Below are 19428 nucleotides of genomic sequence, written 5' to 3'. Positions count from 1 at the left end.
AACAATACGTACATTGAAGGAAAGGAAGGGAAGTTTGCACACTGTAGCTCCCGGTAGAAAATGTATTAGAGTTCAAACAAAGTTTCGACCACTGTGGATCTTCATCAGGTCTGATTACATTACATTATATGAAGTAGGCGTGTTATACACAACAAACGAGGAACGTCACAATCAGTGGCAGCTGTGGTAGTGATTAACCACCGTCACACCCACCAGATCTACAGGCTTTTTTTTCTTTCTTTTTTTATTGAGGAGTTACATTTAATTTTCATGTGTCCATTTAGCTTTAAATGGTAATGTATTGCATGTGAACTATACTGATGGCCTTATAACCACCCCAAATATGTTATGACTAAATATTGTGTAAAAAAAAATTTTGTTCACAAATTGTGCTTAAAGGTGTAGTGAAATGAAAAATGTTTTTCACACTTTTAGAGCATATCCGTGGTCATCATATGGGCATACCTAACAATAGATGCCAAAAAAGAAATGGAAAAAAAACAAATTTTGTGTATTTTTATATCTTAAAGGAGCTACACCATGAATTTAAAATATATGATATTTAATATCATATGGTGTATGTCCCTCAAACCTTTTTCAAAAGGTTTGAGCCTAAATCATCACTCAGATATACTCATCCCAAGTCAATTGTCTCTGGCTTATACAGCGCTTTCAGCTGCAATACCAAAACGTCCTCTTGGGCAGGGGGGGGCTACTGAGCAATTCTGTCTGTTAATACAAAAAAATATTTTAAAAATTATTAAAAAAAAGGGGGGAAAAATGGAAAAATTCTGCATAAAAAGAAGCATCTAAGAAAAATACAAAATCGAAAAAAAAACACTTTGAACATTTTTGAACAATTCCACCAAGTGTTTGAGGTGCCTGTTTCACCCACTTCCGGGGGGCGGAGCCAAAATCCGAGCCCGAAGTATTTGTTCGTAGACCCCCACTTAGGGGGGGTAGAAAAAGTTTCGGAGCGATTCGGGCACTTTTCATTTAACATTGGGTTTGCCATCAATAATGTTTGTGACATCATAAACATTTCCATTCTGAGATCGCCTGTTCAGACACGCCCATTCTGGAAATCCATGAAATGAGAAGGAATGACTGAATTTAAAAAAAAAATTTTTTTGGGGTACAAGAGACACTGGGGACCCCAAAAAATACAAAAAACCAAGAAAAAAGTGATTTTCATGGTGTAGACCCTTTAAGTCCTGTAAACGAAAACGTGCTGCGTGATGACATAACGCAGCTTTCATGAATATAAATGAATCTTGATTACATGCACCTGTTTGATTCCCATAGCTGCACGTTCTTCAAACACAGCTGATTTTAATTACAGAGCTACTCCGTTTTGAATCTCATTGAAGATGACATCCAGACCGTGTATTACTCATTTTAAACTTAATCTGCACACAAAAATATGTATCTGAAAACATTATAGGTTAGAAATAATCCAGGTAGTAGCAAACGTGCTTCACTGGCCATCTCTCTCTCACTTGTAAACAAACACTAGCCGTGTTGCGCACGGCTGAAGTGATTGAGATTCCAACGTCCCATAGCCTGAAGGGATGGGACCTTCTGATTGGTTTAGAGTCGGTTGAGACGACGTTTCAGACTGAACCTTCAAAATAAAATGACCGAAAATGTCACTGCACTGCATCTTTAATTTTAAGTAATAGTTTTCTTAGTTTTTTATTACCCTTAGTCATACTGAAATGAAACCTTGCTGAAAATAAAAATTATTTATGTATCATTATATTATGCTTTAAGAAGCTCAAAATCATATGACCATGGTGTTAATTGATATAATGATATAAATAAATATAGGTTAACTTATAAATAATGAAACACAGACATTTTATGTCTAAAAAGAAACATTAGAAGCACTTTATTTTGATATACCTGCCTGCTACCGTACCTCGTTCGCCCCTCCCGTTTTTATGCGAGAACTTCTGGGAATTCAGATTAACAGCAGAGAGGCAGAATTTTATTTTCTTTATTAAACACTGTCTGGCACAGCGTGGCGCTGCACTTATTGTTGGTGATGAGCTGTCGCCAGATAATGAATCCAGTTGGCTGGCTTAATGCAGACTCTACTATCGTGGAAAGACCGGCGAATTATTGAAACAGTGGCTGCTGAGGAACCGGTAAAACTATCTCTGGTCCATAGGGTTAGAAGGAGTTCTCCCTAACGCTATGTTATTTCTTTTTTTTCCCGAGCCACCAAAATGGGTTGTTGCACAAGTCACCATGAAGGGTTAATCTGCCCCTGGGTACAGCCATGGTATAGCCATGGTACAGCCATGGTACAGTCATGGTACACTATGGTATAGCCATGGTATAGCCATGGTACAGCCATGGTATAGCCTTGGCTGTACAGTGTACCCCCAACAGAGTTTCTGTATAATTCAGATGAGGGAGGCACTGGTTGCTTTCAGTGAAACTCAACCGTCTGCAGGTCACTGGTGATATAGTATGTAGTTTTGTTTGTGAGCAATGTTGTTACCTTGGATTATTAATAGGTTTGTCTAGCAGTCATATACTGTACAGTACTTTCTATATTTATGTATTTTGAGACTGTCATTGGAAAGATGGAGATGGAGACAGATGACAGTCTTGATAGAGTCAGCTGCACTCACTGGTCCAGAGCTCAAAATCCTTGCTTGCGTGTGTGCGCTCGTGTGTCCCTGCGTGTATGCACACACACAGGGACACACGAGCGCACACACACAAGCAAGGCGTGTGAACAGTTGGAGGGATGAATTGTCTATTTGATTGACAGTACATAAAATGAAGGAGGCGACTTTCCCAAGTGTGTGTGTGTGGGCGGGCTGGACTATATTATTTCATTGACAGTTCAGAGAAAGAAGGACATTCCCAAATGTTAATGTGCGCGCAATACGGCGTTTGTGTGTGTTGTGTGTGTTTGTGCACACGCCTGCACCCAGTGACCCAGTGCCATGTGGGTAAAATATGCAAATCAGGGACAGAGAGAACTGGCAGAACAAGAGATGAATTTTAAAGTGAGCACACACACAAACAGGCATAGCGTACGCGCACACATACACATACACATACACATACACATGCACGCGCGCACACGCACGCACGCACGCACGCACGCACGCACACACACACACACACACACACACACACACACACACACACACACACACACACACACACACACACACACACACACACACACAAATAGAAATGCACGATAACAGACATATATACAATAACGGGAGCACACACATAGAAACACACTTTTTAATGACCTCACAAAAGCTCCTGTGAAAGCTCTGTTTAATAAAGTCTCGTCAGAGAGAGAGAGATACACAGGAAGAAGTGTGGAGGGAGAAGAACAGATGAGATAATTGTACCCAGAGTAGCAATTTGAGAACATCAATGAAAAACAAGCTGCAAACAGTCTAAGCTTATGGGCTAATTATAGCTCATACTGACACTCACATTTACAACCTATGTCATTTATTTTAGATGAGGAGATTTTACAGATAATTTTGAAGGTCTCAAGAAAATGACTAAAAGCTAAATATGCCTCCCAAAATAATCATTATAGAGATTTAAAAAGTGACCCCCAAATTAAAAGTAAACTTTTTTAATTGACTTAGTGCAAGGTAGTGTAGGTTAGCACAAGACAAAATTACTAAAAATGACTTCCAACAGTAGTAAAAAACTAAACAAAAAAAACGTTTTGCGAGTGTCATCTGACTGAGACAATAGCTGTTGATTCAGTTATTAGAAACACAAAACTATCCGTGTTGTGTTTCACACAAAAAACACAAAAAGATATCCGCTGTATTGTTATTTTTTCATGACAGATTAGCCTCTACGTTTGTTTTCTGCAAACTTCACTTGCATTTTTAAACTGGTAGTGATGTGTCACCGACCGATTGGTACAGCTGACAGAGGATCAACAGTAATCAGTGGCTGAGTAATAGGCCTACTTATAGTGATGAGGCATTTTTCATTTGCCCGTTGGTATATTGGGGTTGAATTGGCACACTTTGGATATTTCTCGGCCAATCATAATGTGTGGATGGAACGAGCTGTACATTTACAATGTGGACATTGTAATTGTCTACAACAGTTAGGGTGGGGTGAATGTCTTCATCAATGGCATTCTCAATGACACTGTACTGATAGAAGTCCTTTCCCAGATATTGCAACTAGTCCGGCAATTCAAACCAGCGAGATTCTTATGATTCTCCCCTAACTGCTCTTGATGAGCAGGTTGGTGCCTTGCATGGTTTTCTCCACTATTGGTGTGAATGGATGTACATCTTCGGATAAAGGCGCCATATAAATGCACCATTTACCATTTTACCATTACCACTCAGCCAGGCGGATAATGCCTTAGCGTGTTCAACAAGGCGGTCCAGTATTTACAATACTAAGCATTATTTTTCTTTTTGTGTGAACATAAAGTGCTTGTGTTCATTAGCAGACAGGCTTGGGTGTAAAAATTGATCCACCATAAGATGAAGATGCTTTACCCCATCATGCTGTATTGATGAACTGATGCCAAGTATTGATGTTTTTACTCACTTTTGAGGGCTATTAATGGACAACCACGTAATGATGTTCTGTCAAATTAAAAATGGTCTGAAAGTCTGAAAGCCCTTGAAATTCAATCTGGCAATAGATTCATGGCTTTTTACTTGTAAGCGTAATTGATCCTGGCATCATATTTCTATGACTAGCATTATTTCAGCGTTTTACTGTAGTCAAAGGGGAAAAGGTAAATCATAATATATACATTTATTTGTGTCAAATACATTGTATTTGACAAATATCACACAAATCATAATTATCATGGCCCTAATGATGCGAAGCCTGCAGGGCTAGTTCAGGCAGTCAATTCAAAGCAACTCAGCCAGATGCACACACATCTGATTGGGGCGGGCTATTTAAACCTCCCTGCTTACCTGATCATTCCTTGCTCTGCTAGTTCGCTGCTCTGCTGTTCTTTTCCGTTATTGCTTGTTGTGCTGTGCTGTTGCTGCTGTGGCTTGTTGTGTTATGCTGTTGTTGCTGTGGCTGCTTGCTGTGCTGCCATTATGAAGTTTTGCAATCCCACCGCCTCCCCAGCATCCACCTTTGGGCTATGTTTCTATGATCCCCTTTGGGGGTCTTGCTATTTCATTCCCTGTAATAATCAGTGTTGGGCAAGTTACTTTAAATTAGTAACTAGTTACTTTACTAGTTACTGCATTATAAAGGTAAGTTACATTACTAGTTACTTTTGCATTACTTTTATTCTTTTACAAATGAATAATTAGCTCACTGATGAAAACTAGTAGGTACAGTATAGGAATCATGTCTTCAACAACAACATTGAAACCAGTCTTTTTAATTCTGCCTTGAAGACGGCTCAACGGGATCTTGAACGAGCCTGTTCAAAAAGCCTGGTTTAAAAGGCTGTTTCAACATATCGATTACTTTTTCCAGTCGGTTGATACGATACGGAAAAAGGTAATAATTGACCCGATTGTCCCCTCTTAACACATCGGGTGCCAAACACGGTCTGAACCGTGTTTTCACAGAGTAGCACTTCGGTGCCGAACACTGTCTGAACCGTGTTTTCAGTCTTTTTGTTTTTTTCGGTTTTTTTTCCACACGGGAGGGGCTGGAGCAGCTCTGGAATCACCCACGGTGAATCTGAGAAGGAAGGGCCGTATAGATCACCGTGCCAAAAACATGGCTCCCCATCCGCTTCCGTTCCGTATCTCCTTCTCTAAAACCCCTATAACTCCGAAACTTTTTACGTTGGGGAAAACGACTCATTTTGTATGCGCGATCGCTCCGCCATTGTGACCCGCGGTAAAGATGTTATCGTTCCAGGCGTTTGCCAGGACCATCGTGCAAAATGCACGCATGCTTTGTTTCACATGGATTGCTCGTCGTGGAGTCTACAGCTTAAACAGCGCCGCGCAGCTCAACGGTGAGATTTCTGGTTTCTGGTTATTATAAAATTCTGGCACCGAATGGGTGAAAATATAACATTGCCTCCGGGGCCTGGCCTGTCGGCCTGGAGGAGATAATCAGCCTACTGCACTATGTACTTTTGGGTTAAGTTAGTCCTTGCATTTTGCACTTAATCACTTAGACATTCTTTGTGATCTTTTGTCCTCAGTTTCCTTCCATAGCCTGCAATACTGCAAGCGCTGTCTAAATATGAATTTATTTCCTAAGCCTGTGCAGTACATTACTGTATGCAGTGCAAAATACACGAGAGGACTTGTCCTACCCTGTCCTATCATGCTTGACCCTTTAGTTTGTATTACTTTCATTGACTGACTGATAAGCTGGTTGACGCACTTTGGCTGCATGCTCTAACTACTTAATTATGTTTATGTAAATTTGGACAGATATGAGGGCCGCTGTCATTTAAATTCCAGGGCTGATTTGTGTTTCCAGTTCACCCCTGTACAAGCATAATTGAAACAAGACTTTTAACAGTCAGCATGATTTATCATAGCCCTTCCCCCCATTGCCCAGTGCCTTTTCATACATGTGCACAACCCCCAAATATTGTCATCAAATTCACCTGTAGTGTTGGGCAAGTTACTTGTATTTATTAACAGATTACATATTACTTATTACCTTAATTTTAAAGAAATAAATCTTGTTACATGTTACTGCCTGAGCAAGAGCAATATATTACTTATTACATTTTAGTTACTTTTACCAAAATGCTGAAATAGAACAACTAAATAGCCTAGATATTTTTAAAATAAAAATCTATAATTAATGTCATTATATTGTATGTTCAGAGTTGTTCTTCATATCAGCACTATAGACCAATTCATTCATTTAATGCATGTTGATTTATTCGAGGGTATACAAATCCCATCATGTAGTCTACTGAACAAGCTTTGCCCGCATGCCTCCTGGTGGAAATTTGTGCTCTACTGACTGCATCTTTCTAGTTCCACTGTGTCAAATTCTCTTGTAAAAGTCATATTTTTTTCCCCATTTGGTTTATGGGGTGATGAACAGAGGGCATGCTTCAGTAAAATGGATATGTCTGTTCTTCTGAACATATCACTAACATGAAATGGTCTGTATTTATTTAGCACCTTTATCCAAAGTACTTTTCAGTGTCTTTCAGAGTAGTTTTCACTTTTACATAATAGCAACTTCAGTCAGGAACGCTCACGTCATAAGTAGATATAACCATTTATTGCAACAAATGGAATACAATTAAACTTGGCGTTAATGGCTCCACTCTTGAGATGTTCCATAAATTTTGCTACGCAGCATGCTAAGCAAAATCAGGGAACGCTATGCAAAACATAGGTATACAACTTGAATGCAGTTTAACATTTAAGCCATATAACATTGAATTCAGTTTAGAGCCATGCAAACATTGAATTTCAGTTTACTTTAGAGCCATGCACACATTCATTTCAGTTTAGCATTCAGTTTAAACGTTTGAGTACTGCAGGACTCTGAACTAGAAGGTGGAGGCTGGGGCGGTGGAGACGAGCTTTGCCAGCTTTTGTAGAAAAGCTTGGCTGATTAAAAGCATTCAGCAGACTGACAGCTGATTACAGCTGAGGCGTATGTGACTCCCGTGCACTGCATGAACTGACGCGATGCTTCATTTGTTTGGTTTGTCACTGCCATTGTACCATGGGATTGTCTTTCATAAATCGTGTACAGTAGTTGTCCCAATAAGCCCCATCATGCTGATGGATACTGTGATTTAGGAGAGTCATGGTGCGTTGTAGACATTACCAGCAGAGTGACTAAGAACACCCCTTAGCTGTTCTAAGATCACAGTAAACCAGTGGTTCTTAAAGTGGGGTTAGGGCGGGGGTCTCTGGGGTTTGCCAGTAAAATGAGTTAATAAAGCATCAAAATCAGTTTAACAACTTGAACCTTATATGCATTGACTATTTTCAAAAATGAAAAATGTGGATGTGATCCCTGCCTTGCACAAAATATGTTCAAAATGATTAATGTATTAAGTGTTTTGATTGGTTGAAATAGGCATTCCAGCGGTGCTCAAATCTGCATATTTAATTTCGGCTGTGCTGAAATGAAGTGTGTATAAATATCCCTCCACCACTGATTCAAAGAAAAATATCACTACATTTCCATGGTAACAGAGAGGCTAATCTGTCACGTTGCTCTATTGGAATCTTCTATGTTTAACTAACAAACTAATACAGACTCCCAAGTTACAATCATTAAATGTATGATATCTTTAGAGTTTGGTTAATAACCTAGTGACGCTTAGGTACTTGAAATCTTTCAGTTCACTTGGGGCAAGGTAGGTGTCATTCCCTGCCTGGAGTGCAGTACTTCGTCCTCTACGAGTGAGGGGAAGACGGAGCGCTAGATCAGCCGGAGAATTGGAGCGTCGGCAACGGTTTTGCAGTCGCTGTACCTCACTGTTGTGACGAAAAGAGATCTGAGCCACAAGGCAAAGCTCTCGATAAACCGGTCAATCATCGTTACTACTCTCACCTGTGGTCATGAAGTGTGTGGGTCATGGCCGAAAGAATGAGATCACGGATACAAGCAGCCCGAAATGGGTTTTCTCAGACGGGGGGCTGGCGTGAGAATTTCAGTCACCCGGGAGAGACTCAGGAATGGAGCCACTGCTCCTTAACGTGGAAAGGAGCCAGTTAAGGTGGTTCGGGCATCTACTACGGATGCTTCCGTAGTAGATGCTCTCTAGGGAGGTGCTCTGGGCACGTCCCACTGGGAAGAGGCCCCAGGGTAGACCAAGGACCAGATGGGGGGGGATTATATCTCCATGCGGGCCTTGGAACGCCTTGGGATCCCCCAGGATGAAATGGTTAATGTTGCCCGGGAAGGGAAGTCTGGAGCTCTCTGCTGGAACTGTTGCCAACCCGACACCAGATAAGCGATTGAAGATGGATGGAGTGATGCTTAGAGAATTCGGTGCAAGTGCCTCGTTGCTGACTGCTCTCTGTTGTGGCAACAATAAACTCTCTATATAATATTGCTTAATTGAACACGTGGGGATACAAAGTCGGGATGCCAAGCATAACGTTTGAGGGAGACAAAGAAAGGAGACTGACTGACTGACTGACTGACTGACTGACTGACTGACTGACTGACTGACTGACTGATGGTAGTGATTACAGCTCCCTTGTGTTGCCCGCTGTTTCCAGAAGTTTCTCTGTGCTTCTATCTTTGGGCGACTCCTGGGGCTTTTAGACCAAACTCATTAGAAAGGGTGAGACCTCTTTAAATAATACATCTCCTCTTGCGCTCTTCCTGTCTCCTCTTTTCCTCCCTCTCTTCCCCTCTGTTCTCTCTCTCTGGCCCGATTCATACTTCATCGCACGACGGTGTCAGGCGCCGAAAATAGCAGACCTACAAGCTCACAATGCGTTGCTGATGCGACACGTTGTGAGCTTGTAGGTCTGCTATTAACATACCCCTCCTCTCTCTCTCTCTCTCTCTCTCTCTCTCTCTCTCTCTCTCTCTCTCTCTCTCTCTCTCTCTCTCTCTCTCTCTCTCTCTCTCTTGCTTTCCCCCTCTCTCCACCTCCTTTCTGGTTTCCTCTCTCTTTATCTCGGGTTCTTCCACTCCTCCTTTTCTTCCTGTTTTCCTCTTTTTCCCTCAGTCACTGTTTCATCCTCCTCCTCTCTCCCCCCACCCCCCCCCCCATCTCAAACCGCTCTTTTATTGGTTTCCATGGTAACTAAGAGCCGGTGCGAGAAAGAAGGAATTCTCCGTGACTGCTGATAGGGCCGTCTATGTGTGTGTTTGTACGTGGGCGCGCGTGTGTGTGAGTGCAACAGAAAGAGAGAGGGAGAGTCATAGAGTGCCGCCTAGAGGCTGCAGTCTCACACACGCACCCCCCCCCCCCTCACACACACACACACACACACACACACAGACACACACACACACACACACACACACACACACACACACACACACACACACACACACACACACACACACACACACACACACACATTTTGAATGGTTAATGACTTTAGCACGGATAATACTCAACCACCAAAAGGACATGCATACTGTACCATTCCTCTGTTTACAAAAAAAGATTATAATAATACGTGTGTGTGTGTATGTGTGTGCGTGTGCGTGTGCGTGTGCGTGTGTGTGTCTCCGTTTGTGTAAAACGATGAGAGAGCAAGGTCAAGTACTGTAGCTGTCATAATGACTTTTTCTTTTCATTACTCCGGCCACACACACACACACACGCACACGCAAAGTAGTACAATAGCTGCCTTTTTCTCTGTGCATGTGCCTGTGCATATGCATGTTCTTTGCCAAAGCAGAAGCGTATGTTGCACTTTGTTTCCGTCAATGTGTGACAGTAACAATAAGCGTATTTAAATGCTAATTCTACACCCTTAAAGCATGAGAAGCGTGCAAAATTACACAAAGCTAACTGATAAGGAAGACTTCTATCAGAAAATGTGATCCTGTATTCAGCCCCCACGAAGGTCAAAAGTGCTGCAAAGAACATTTTCAGATAAGGCAAGCTTGTTAGCTAGCTTGATCGTCAAGGGCCTAACGATCGCTGTAACCCGCAGGTGGGAATGAGATATGATGACGGCACCAGCTAACAATCACATCATGTACTGTTTTACAGTAGAGATATTAATAGAGTAATTAACTAGCTAATGGGGTAATTAATCAGTGTTAAGGCCTTTGTATTACTAACTAAGCTTGAAAAGGATGCAAGCTCAGCCAAGGGGAGAATAAAAGTGGTCTCAGAGGCCTGCAGAGATAATCCAGGGGCTGTGTCTCTCTGTCTCTTTATATTTGTATGCATTTATGTCACCGTTATGACACCACATGTCAAAATATTGAAATGACTTGACGGGTGGTGGCACCAATCACATAAGAATAAGGGAAGTGAATGAATATCGAAGGGGAGACCACACACTGATGGTATTTCGTTTTTCTTTTCTTTCTTTTTTCACCTGTAGGTGATTTTAATGTCTGTAGAGTCACAACCCATCTTCCAATTGCTGGCTTTGCTGCCTCAAACAAATGTAATGACAAAATCCAGGGCTTTTGGCATTGGCAGTATTGTTTTACTTAACACAAATAGCATTCACTTAAGCCCTGTTTTAAAACATATATATATGTAAAAAGAAAAGAAAAACAAGCTACAAGCTCACAACAATATTTAGACATTTTGAGATTTCAACAAGTATCAACAAGAGCTTTTGACTAAATAACTACATTGGCTCCATTGTAACACAGGTCATTTTTTCAACAGGATTAATATGGTTAACATACAGTTTTCTTCTTTCTTTTCTTCAACAAACATACGTTTGATAATCAAACATATCAAACATAATGACACAGTCTACTTTTCCCAAAAGGACATGCATGTATTTAATTCAGTCTGACTAGAAGCAGGGATAAAGCATATCCCCACCGGAGATACAAATGAATGACCAGAGCGGGGCAATCGCAGAGGCATGCCGATCCCCCCCCCAGCAAATCGAACCCTGCATTTATAGTACATAGAGTACAGTACACAGAGTGACGCTGACTGAATGCCCCCCGGTGAAATCATTGTTAGCGAGAGAGTGGCCAGATGTCTGACGGCGTGATGAATTGACGTGCACACATCCGGTTTGCAAGGCTGATTAAAAAATATTCTCAATGAATTTGTTCTGATTACATATTGTGATGAGAAGAAAGAGATTCTACTGTGCAGATGGCACTCTGTCGGAATGTCTACTACATACCGCTGTGGCCCTTTCAGTTCTCATAGTGGGTGTTAACATTCACTTAGGGTTTTAGCCTCGTAAAAAAGTTCCTGGGAGATTTCAACAATCTGTCAAAGTTCAAGGCATCAGAAAGAAGTACTCGTCTATCTTCCAAAAAGCCCTAAGGGAGAGGGGTGTGTGTGTGTGTGTGTGTGTGTGTGTGTGTGTGTGTGTGTGTGTGTGTGTGTGTGTGTGTGTGTGTGTGTGTGTGTGTGTGTGTGTGTGTGTGTGTGTGTGTGTGTGTGTGTGTGTGTGTGTGTGTGTGTGTGTGTGTGTGTGTGTGTGTGTGTGTGTGTGGGGGCTGTGGTAGGACTGACACCTGAGCCCAGAGTGATACCGCAGGGGATTATGGGTAGATTAAGACAAGACACTCAGACCTGTGGTGCAGAGCAGCCAGACAAGAATCAATCCAGGGAATATCAATCAATATCACTGCACAGGATGGCAATCAATATCTAGAAAGCACTCCGCAGAGCGCATCTCCTCCAGGCTGGTTTGCCTACCCAGGGCGGTGTAAGTCATGGGTTGCAACTATCAGGACCCGAGGTGTGTGTGTATTAATAATTAACACAACAGGCTGAAAAACTAAGCCAAGTGACAGCTGTGTAAGTGAACGTGCACATGAGCGTCCGTTGTGGCCCTCATCAAGTCACCCTGAAACGAGTTTAACACCCCTGGTTTAAAGGGTCCTCAGTATCTGATTCATTGTTTGGGGTCTATCGGACAATGCATTCATTAATTGTTTTTGTAAAATAGACCCAAACTTTGGAAGGCAATAATTAAGCTGATTTGTATGAGTTTTGGACCAAATGTGTAGGAGTAGTAGCAAAAAATTTTATTTTAAAGAAATGCAAAATGGTGGGAAATCTAGTTAGGCGAACTATTAAAAGCAAGGAGGTTCGCACTCAGACCACTCCATTTATGTAATTGTTAAAGACACAAACATTTCGGTTGTCCAGCCTTCATCGGTGGATGCCGGATGTGTGACCCTTATCGCTTTTTAATGGTTTGTTGAGTTTAATTAGGCCAACGCACCAGACGGTCTGGTAACATAAACAAACTGATAAATATACAATAGTTAGGCGGAAATGAGTGTGGCCTATATGGGGAGTTCCATCATGATACATTTGACTATTATTTGCATTGTCTTAATCTATGCTGGACAAGAACAACTACTGAAAGTGTCTAAGCGAGAGTATAGAAAGTTACCGCCCAAGGGCAGTGGTGTCAGTTCAGCAAAAGCTAAGGTATGGCAAGGTTAGGGTAGCCAACTCCCAGAGATTCTTTTTTGGGGGGCGTCAAACACCCCAAAACCCCCAAAATGCATAACAAACTATGTTATACCTATAGCACAATACAAACACAATGGTCTTAGACCTAGATTAGGCTACTATTCACGTTTTTTTTTCTTCCTGCCATACCTTGCCATACCCTATTGACGCCCCTGCCCAAGGGAGTTATTTTGATGCTGTGCAGATCTGTGAGTCATGATTGGTCAAACACTTTGCAGACAACATCCACCTCTGATGAAAGCAGGTGGAATCCCCCTGTACACATGCCGTTTTCCAAAGCTCTGCTTACTTTAGAAAACCGCCCTCCTTATACTGTACAGGTTCAGAATGCTGGTGTCCTTGCCCTGCAGACACACATTCAATTTGTTCAGTTTGCTGAATATCCCAGATAGCATAGCTTTGTAAGCCATTCTGTGTCCTCAAACAAGGTCGCATGGCGAGATCTGTGCTCTGACAGAGCGGTGCACACTTCAGATCTTAATTCTAGCAGACTGTTCACTATTCTCCAGAGACCTAGCGCACTTCTTTGTGTAGTAGCAGGAGTGTTTGTTCAGTTCCCAAGTTTTCACAAAGCTGGTGAAAAAGTCACATTCAGTGGCTTTGACTTAATTAAGTTATTTTCTTTGACACTGTCATTCAAAACGCAATGAAGGACATATTTTAATGCAATGAAGGACACATTTTCTTGGACACCAGTGCTTCCCTGTGTATGAGACAGAGAGTACACTGGACTTCAGGGGTTTCATTTCAAATCCGCGCCACTAACACTTTCACATGACCAGTCATTGACACAGCTCCACCAGTACAGAGACGCTGCTGCAGGATTTCCAGTTCAGACCCTTTTCAGAGAAGAACACATTAATAACATTTTAAACAAACTCTTGCAGATAAGTCTATGTTCACGAATGTCATCAGTATCAATGCATCTCACAAAAGCAATAAGCTTTGCCTTTCCACTGATATCTATTGACTCATCAAGCTGGAGGGGAAATGATTGGGCAAGTTTTCCCAAAACTTGGTCAACAATAATATCTGTTCCCATCTTATCTATTCAGTAGCAAAAGGGTGTCATTTGACAAAGGCACGGTTTATAATTTATCTGCTGCATTCTTGTTCAGTATAGAGCATCGCAGTTCCCGCCCCCTCCGGGTGCCGGAAGAAAAAACTCAATGCATTTTTCCCATTGACATTTCCAAAAATATTTATATCTATTAATTTGAGCCTCGAATCAAGCCATCATGACATGACATGAATCATGACCATGAAACGTTTGATTCGGTTTTTTTTTTCTTTTTTTTAAACGGCAAAACAAGGGTTTTTATTAAATATAGTATATCATATAATTAAATATAAAATAAAAAAAGATCACAGAAAAAAACGTTTTATGGTCATGATTCATGTCATGTCATGATGGCTTGATTCGAGGCTTAAATTAATAGATATAAATATTTTTGCAAATGTCAATGGGAAAAGTGCATTGAGTTTTTTCTTCCGGCACCAGGAAAAAACAGGAAGTGGGCGGGAACTGCGATGCTCTATAGGCTCGGCCAATAGCGGCTGTAATAATAAGGTCTTCAGCTATGATGAATGGCTTTTTGGCTTTTGCTAGAATCAAGGTCTTGAGTGCTTTGGCTGTTTGGATGTTGTGAAGACTTTTAAAAAAAAATCTTGGGATTATCTTAAATCAGCAAAATTTTGCTTAACCCATTCAATCTGGGAACGCATCTCTGTCATTTTAGATTTATTTGGCTATTCAAAAATAGCAGATATACAAGCTCATAGCGCAGCACCGAGTGCCGCACTATGAGCTTGTAGATCTGCAATTTAAAAAAAATCTGAAATCTGACAATTTGTGCAAATCTTTGAATATATATATTTTGAAAGCGAACATTTGTAACTGTCAAATGTCTCAACAAATGTCTTAATTTTTCTTAAAAACTATTATTGCTATATGGTGCTCAAACTTCTTCTTGTCAAGGACCCCCAAAATTATGTTTTTGGCCGCTGATCCCCATCAAATTATGTTGTTCCAGGGACCCCCCAGAAGCAAAGATTTGATTTAAAAATGTTTCAAAAAAATGTAGTATTCAAAGATATGCACAAATGTTCAAGACTTTTTCAGAAATAGCAGATCTACAAGCTCCTAGCAAGGCACTCGGTGCTGCGCAATGAGCTTGTAGATCAGTTTTTTTTGTTAGTTTTTTTTATATTTTTTGGGGCTTTTATGCCTTTATTTGACAGGACAGTAGGCTGACAGGAAATGGGGAAAGAGATGGGGTTGTGACACACAGCAAAGGTCGTTGGGATCGGGAGTCGAACCCACTCTGTCAAGTTGGATTACCAGCATATGTGGTATGCGCCTGGACCGCTAGGCCAGCGGGCACCCCAGATCCGCCATTTTTGAATATCTAAAGTATAAAAATAATGGTTATAGCTAAAATCTAAAATGACACAGATGCGTTCCCGGATTGAATGGGTTAAAAAACGTACTGAGCTTACTGATATGACATTAAATGGTAAATGGTGCATTTATATAGCGCTTTTATCCAAAGCGCTTTACATGGATTGTGCATTACATTCAACCACACGTTCAGACACCGATGGCAGAGGAAACCACGCAAGGCACCAACCTGCTCATTGGGAGCAATTAGGGGTTCAGCGTCTTGCTCAAGGACACTTCAACACTAACTCTGGGGGAGCCTAGGATCGAACTGGGAACCTTGCGGTTCCCATCCGGTCGCTCTACCGGCCACTCTACCCCTGAGCCACTGCCGCCCCGACATTGGTGTTTTGTGCTGAGATTATGGAGGAGATGAGCTGGTTTTATGGAAGCATTGGATCATTTATCCCTGCAAAAATAGAACAATGCCTTGGGACGGTTGCAGTTCGTTGAGCCTTTTGACCACAAATCAATTTCCTTGATTTTTGTCTTTGTCTAGCGTCAATTTCACAGGTGTCATTCATGAATCACGTGAACATGATGCGTTTAGTTTACTTGCTTTGGGAAATGGTTGGATTGAAAATGGGAATACTGAATATATCGAACTACATTGACATTTTCTATTAAACTTATTATACTAGTAAATCTCATGTATGCCCTGCAGTACTCATAATTACCCCTCGACTGGCTGCGTGCATGAAAAGTTAGACGACGATTGGTACAGCGTTTTGCGAGATAGTTTTGCACACACATGAGGCTGACACAGACAGAGAAACGCACGCACGCACGCACGCACGCACGCACGCACGCACGCACGCACGCACGCACGCACGCACGCACGCACGCACGCACGCACGGGGCGAAAACATAATCTCCACCTTCTGGCCTGGTGAAGATAAATATTGCACAGGATGGCGATCAATCATAGCTCCCTCAATACTGCACACGACGGCAAGGAGAGGAAGAACGATTCTTCAAAATTGCCAATCTCCAAGCTCAAAACGCTTATAGATCGGTTATTGTCACCGCATGACATTGTACAACGAAGTATTAAATAAGTGGCTTAAGTGGTCAAGGAAAGGAGAGATGAAGAGGAGAGGAGGGATACAGGGAGAGGAGAGGATGAGCGATTACAATAAATAGATAAATATAAAGTAGAAAACAAACTAGTTTTGACATATTTGTAATTCACACAAGTGTGTGAATATGTATTTTTTAAACAAGCCACAGTCGAGTATACAAAGTTATGAAAAGTTAAACTGCAAATATTACACACAGAAGAGGCAGGGAATGAGGCAAAATAGACTGCGTGCGTGCGTGCGTGCATGCGTGCTGTGTGGTCCAGTAAAATTCTCCATGGCTGGTGACAGTGACAGATGTGGTAGTTCCTGCTATTTTCACTGACCTCTATACACACACACACACACACACACACACACACACACACACACACACACACACACACACACACACACACACACACACGGTTTAACTATTTTCATTGTCCTATCAGTCTTCCAAGTGTAACCTTCATTACACACACGCACGCACCCACCCACGCACGCGCACACACACACACACACACACACACACACACACACACACACACACACACACACACACACACACACACACAGCCACAGCCACAGCCACCACACTCTCGCAAACAAACAAACTCATTTGAAGATGGATCAATCTACTGTTAGATTTGCCTGTCGTCTGCAACAATTTTCATGAGATTATATTCGAGTAGATGTATCGGATTTCCCCCCACAATCTCATTCCAATTGGAAAGCTTGTTTCCTGTTCACACTCAGCCCTACAACATAAAGGTATTTAGTAGTGTTTTGTTCCGGCTGGACGACCCGAACAGCAGGAAATGAATGTATAGTGGTGTGTGTTGAGTGTTGCTGAGTTAGAGCAGAGGATGTTTGTTAGTACCAGAGCTTTCTTCATTATGTTTAATAATGTAGCATGCTAATGCTTAATTTAATGTTATATTATTTATTTACTGTGATATGGTGCAGTATGTACTATGCATGCATGTCCTTTTGGTAGTTGAGTATGATCATTGGACATTCAAACGTCATAGGATAACTTGATGTTTTAAGGTTAAAAATAGTTTCTCGAATTCGACTTACAATTAGAAAAAGTTTCAGGTTGGGATTGCATTCAGAGGTTAGGTTGGGGGTTGACATTATCCCTGATTTTTACTTCACTGTTAAGAGGATGAAGGTTAAAATGGCCACACACAAAAAAAGGTATTCACAAAACATGTGTCCTAAAATGCTGATATTCTCTAGTATAGTAATACAAACAGCGCACGTGCGTGCACACACACACACACACACACACACACACACACACACACACACGGACAGGTCAGAAACGCTGTATTGTTACAGTATATAATATACCTTGGAGCCTATGTCATTTTGAAGCATCAGCAGTGTTGTAGCTGTGTTTGTTGATTAAGACAACAGCTCTGTCTTCATTGTGGTGGCGATACAGTAGTAAATCTTATGTTCAATGGACAATGCTTAATTCCCTTAACAGTCAGCTAAGTTGGGCACAGGATCAAATTGTAAGTTTCCTGCCAACCAGGGCCGGAGTTTGCCTTTCCAGCATATGGGTGCAAGCAAGGTAAAATTGTAAATATCAGCAGTGATATCATACTAATATATCTTGACCATGCAGTACGAAAATGTTGCTGATGCTGATGCATATCAAAATTGCGAGATTATAGTGTTTAGTGTTGCTTCAGGGTAATTCACCAACCTCACCCAGACCAATTCTGTGTAAACATACCTGGCAATAAAATGTATTATCATTATGATTCTCATTCTAGTCATAAGTTGACGTATTTGTAACAACAAAATTGAATTAGCTAACCCTACATGTACATTTTTATTTCTTTATCCATACTGTACCGAGCTTACAAATTACATTTCATCTTTGCAAATGTATCAGTAGCAGTCCAGATCAATATTTCTTTCTGGATAGAGAGGAGCTGTGGGAAACCCTGGTTTAGAAGGATAAGAGCATTCAACGTGAGCCAATTAGCAAGGGAACATAGTCTGTGTGTGTGTGTGTGTGTGTGTGTGTGTGTGTGTGTGTGTGTGTGTGTGTGACCATTAATTGAACTAATCAATAATGACATTCTAGACATAAGAGCAAGAGCTTCACCAGTATAGAGGTGGATAGCGCTCACTGTAAAAGTAGAATAAACTTAATGGAGTGGCATTCAGAAGATGACGAGAGCTTTGGGATCAAAGGCAGACGGTAAGCTTGCATTGTTTAGTAGACACAACGATGTGTGTGTGTTGGCAATGTAATACTACCCTGGCAATACCATTATAGGGCCTCATATCTTAAATGACTTTTCCACCGGAAAACTAAAGAAATCATAAATTGCTGCCAGCACAGAGTCATTCATTAACATTTAAGTACCGTTTACTATTCCCACGTTCGACGGATGTAACGGGTACAGTGCTTAATGCTCACACGAAAGGTATCTATAAGCATGCTAGACTAGGCATTTGGGGATGCTAAAATATGTATTTGGGACGAATATAAACAATAAATATCCATCTCCAGGCAGACTGGCTAATTTAGCTCTCTGCTCCAGTCGCAAATCTCTCTCTCTCCCTCTCTCTCCCTCTCTCTCCCTCTCTCGCCCACTCCCTAGCACACACTGTAGTGAGAGGAGTTACGCTACATGTATAACTTGCATCGTAGTTGGACACCCCATCTCCATGCATGTAAAACATATATATAATTCTTAGCTAATCTCTTAGTTATGCCAACACACACACACACACACACACACACACACACACACACACACACACACACACACACACACACACACACACACACACACACACACACACACACAGGTACCTATTCCCACAGGACGCAA

The 19428-nt window shown here is 41.5% G+C and overlaps 1 protein-coding gene across 1 annotated transcript in view; it reads left to right on the top strand.

Moving 5' to 3' along the window:
• LOC308074200 (CUB and sushi domain-containing protein 1-like) overlaps positions 1-19428 on the top strand; it is a gene marked incomplete at its 3' end in the record, with an annotated part of 656606 nt that overhangs the window by 520587 nt on the left and 116591 nt on the right. The gene's annotated exons all lie outside the window — the stretch shown is intronic.

The sequence above is a fragment of the Gymnoscopelus braueri genome (assembly GCF_963280865.1).
Source record: "Gymnoscopelus braueri genome assembly, chromosome: 1".
Classification (NCBI taxonomy): domain Eukaryota; kingdom Metazoa; phylum Chordata; class Actinopteri; order Myctophiformes; family Myctophidae; genus Gymnoscopelus; species Gymnoscopelus braueri.
Note: the sequence above shows the minus strand (reverse complement) of the source record. Positions and strands in the feature narration are given on the sequence as shown.